At 43.0% G+C, this 3800-nt stretch overlaps 1 pseudogene; it reads left to right on the top strand.

The window, feature by feature from the left end:
* Positions 1 to 373: 373 nt before the first annotated feature.
* LOC102978335 (uridine diphosphate glucose pyrophosphatase NUDT14-like) overlaps positions 374 to 3800 on the top strand; it is a 33932-nt pseudogene continuing 30505 nt past the window's right edge.

Raw genomic sequence — 3800 nt, 5'->3', positions numbered from 1 at the left:
TCACACACCTGTGGCAGAGGGAAGAATAAAACCCAGGTTTCCCGGCTCCGTTCTACACCTGTCTGCGTAATATTTATATATAGACAAGGGGACTCACTGAATCAATGCAGGAATCCTTAAAGGACTGTCAGAGTTCTCAAGACATAGTCCTCGGTTACTACAATTTGTCTCATTTTTTTGGCTTAGACCACAAAGGTACCCACTAAATCAGTTGTCACCTTGCAAAGGGGAGGACCAGGAAGAGTAGCCACTTCATCTCTGACCCTTACCTTCTAACACTGATCACACTGTTAGACTAGTTATGTTGTCACCTTGTGTGCTTCAAAGAGTGAGAGAAACATACTCCTTCACCAAGATCTTGGGTAAAGGCAGTATGGGGGTCTATCACAAAGGAATATATTGGGGCTATATCAGAGGTAAGACCCCAAAGAAAGGTGGTCAGAGAAGGACCCTGTTTTGAGGGAGGGCCAGAAGAGGGTAAATGCCACAGTAGAACCTCAGTGTTCTCTCTGATCTGTGAACAGCCCTGTTGGGGAAAGTTCCAAAGTAAACTGTAGATCTTCTCTCCCCATCCCCAGGGCCATGAGCATAAGTTCTCTAAATATTAAATTTTTATATTTAATTCTATTAGTTACTACCTATATTTGTGTGTATGTAAATATTTAATATCTTCTTACAGAGGTAGCACCCAAGAAACAGAGAGGTTAAGTACCTTGTTCAGGTGCATTCAGCGTATTCGGTGGTATAGCAATAAGGACTTCTGTGCCTAGCAACATTATTTATTATAAGTTGCTTATATTATTATACTGTCTCCCCAGTGATCTTGCAGGGTCTTTAATGCCAGGGTCTGGATCGTGTGCATCTGTCCCATACTGCCTTGTGAGTTATTAGACAAAGAAGAGATCTCAGTGGAGTTAGAATAACTAGGCTCCAATTGTGTCCATGGGCCAAGCAGGTCCCCTGTGGACCTCCGCTTCATCATTTCCAAAATGATTAGACTCAGTTCATGGGACCTCTTCCAGCTCTAACATTCAATGATCCTATTATGCCCCATCCCTCCATTCCTACCCGACTGCAGAGCACAGCAAGAAAGAAGCTTCCTTCCAAATAACAACTTGGGGCACCTCCACCCCTGTCCGCGGGCAGCCCCAGCACAGTGCTCTGGTAGACCAGGAGAAGGTTTAGGCCCCTGCCTCCCCCTCGCTGCTCCCTCTCCCCCCGCCACTTTCCCCCTACACACCTGTCTCCAGACCTTGGCTTCCTGGGTCACAGTGGGAAACTCCTACCTACCAGCTGGGTTGGTTTTATTCTTGAGAAAAGAGAACAGCTGGGTGATTTAAAGATGGAACTTACACATACAGATTGGCAACAAACACGTGAAGAGATGCTCAACATCACTAATCATTAGAGAAATGTGAATCAAAACCACAATGAGTTACTAGACAAAAAAGAGGTCTCAGTGGAGTTGGAATAACTAGGCTCCAGTCTTGTCCATGGGCCAAGCATGTCCCCCTGTGGACCTCAGCTTCATCATCTCCAAAATGATTAGATTCAGTTCATGGGACCTCTTTCAGCTCTACCATTCAATGATCCCATTATGCCCTGTCCCTCCATTCCTACCCGACTGCAGAGCACAGCAAGAAATAAGCTTCCTTCCAAATAACAACTTGGGACACCTCCACCCCTGTCCGTGGGCAGCCCCGGCACAGTGTTCTGGTAGACCAGGAGAAGGTTTAGGCCCCTGCCTCCCCATCTCTGCTCCCTCTCCCCCCTCTAACTTTCCCCCTCCACACCTGTCTCCAGACCTCGACTTCCTGGGTCACAGTGGGAAACTCCCACCAGCAGCTGGGTTGGTTTTATTCTTGAGAAAAAAGAACAGCTGGGTGATTTAAAGATGGAACTTACGACCCACTTAACTAGTCAACTCTAGTTGTCAAGCCCCGAAGCTGCATTTAAGGACTGGAGCTGTGGATGTGACATGAAAGCCAAGAGGCCCAGATGCTTTGTTCCCAACCCTCCCCTGCCAGCAGGAGGGACTGCATACTTTATGAGATTTTTTCCAAAGAGCTTCTGCTGGGTTGCTTTGGTCTTTTTCTTCTCTATATAAAAGGTATTTACTAGTGTATGGTCTTTTGAGCCTTTTGGCTTAGGGAAGAAAGAGGGTCAGCACATTAACAAATTAGACATGTTCCCCCTGGCCGAGCCATCGGAAGCTAATTTTTACTTGGTCTCAGCCTAACCCATCTTCAGCTCTGACAGTATCTAAATGATGGAAAGCTTCGTTCAAATTCATAAAATATTTTACAGAGGAGTAAAACAGATCTTACAGACCCGTTTCTCATTAAAAAGTCAATGCCGGGAACATCTGATGCTATAGAACTGTCTGATTCAACTTGGCAGGTCAATCCTGACTAATCCTATCTTCTGACTGGGGTGAATTTATTTCCCCTGAAAATGATTTTCTCACAAGCTGCCAGATTATGTACTCTAAGCTTATATTTTTATAAGACAGTACTAGAATGTTGATCAAACCTAATTCATCCATTAAACAAAATGCAGGGAAAAAAATCTACACTGCAAATTAATACTTAAAAGCCATAAGCAAGGAATTCTAAGTCCTATTAGAAACTGGATGGTGTCCTCAGCCAAAGAGCAGAGTAAGAAAGAACACTTGGAAGAAAACCTTTTTCAGGTTTACATAGTCCGAGTCCATAGCTGTTATAGTTGGAAAACATGAGAACCTACTTTTTCAAACTTTCCTTAGAATCAGTAAATTAAGACAAATACTACTATATGACATAAAGACCACTGGACCCAGAATCAGAACTGGGTTCTACGTTTAGTTCTGCCTCTTACTCATTTTGGGATACTAGGAGGAAAAAACACTTCCCCTTTCTGGGCCCCAATTACTTCATCTATTAGTGTAGGTTTCAAACTTGTCTTTTTATTGCATCCAGCAGTTTTATTCTTTGGCTCTCAATTTAAGTGTTAATTCCATAGACAAACTTCTAATGTGGGCCCTAAATATTGAGGCCTCTTTCCCAAGGTCAAATCCACACTCACCTTGTTAACCCTCACTTCATCTTTAGGAATGCCTGATATGGTCTCTCATTTTAGAGTGCTGCTTTCAGAAATGTGTCTTTTTAGGTATTTTAATGTGTAATTCTTAGTGTTTTTTCTGGGTAAACTGTTATCCTAATACCCAAAACACGATTTCCCATGTGTTCTCCAAATGTCCCCATTTTTCTTTCTGGGCAGAGCTAAGATTACATGTCTCTGCCACCTTTTTTTTTTTTTAACACCTTTATTGGAGTATAATTGTTTTACAATGGTGTGTTAGTTTCTGCTGTACAACAAAGTGAATCAGTTATACATATACATATATCCCCATTTCTCCTCCCTCTTGCGTCTCCTTCCCACCCTCCCTATCCCACCCCTCTAGGTAGCCACAAAGCACCGAGCTGATCTCCCTGTGCTATGCGGCTGCTTCCCACTGGCTATCTATTTTACATTTGGTAGTGTATATATGTCCATACCACTCTCTCACTTTGTCCCAGCTTACATTTCCCCCTCCCTGTGTCCTGAAGTCCATTCTCTATATCTGCGTCTTTATTCCTGACCTGCCCCTAGGTTCATCATAACCAATTTTTTTTTCTTTTAGATTCCATATATATGTGTTAGCATACGGTATTTGTTTTTCTCTTTCTGACTTACTTCACTCTATATGACAGACTCTAGGTCCATCCACCTCACTACAAATAACTCAATTTCGTTTCTTTTTATGGCTGAGTAACATTCCA

Source organism: Physeter macrocephalus, chromosome 19 (assembly GCF_002837175.3).
Source record: "Physeter macrocephalus isolate SW-GA chromosome 19, ASM283717v5, whole genome shotgun sequence".
Classification (NCBI taxonomy): domain Eukaryota; kingdom Metazoa; phylum Chordata; class Mammalia; order Artiodactyla; family Physeteridae; genus Physeter; species Physeter macrocephalus.
The sequence above is the reverse complement of the archived record's forward strand: the minus strand, read 5'-3'. Positions and strand labels throughout refer to the sequence as shown.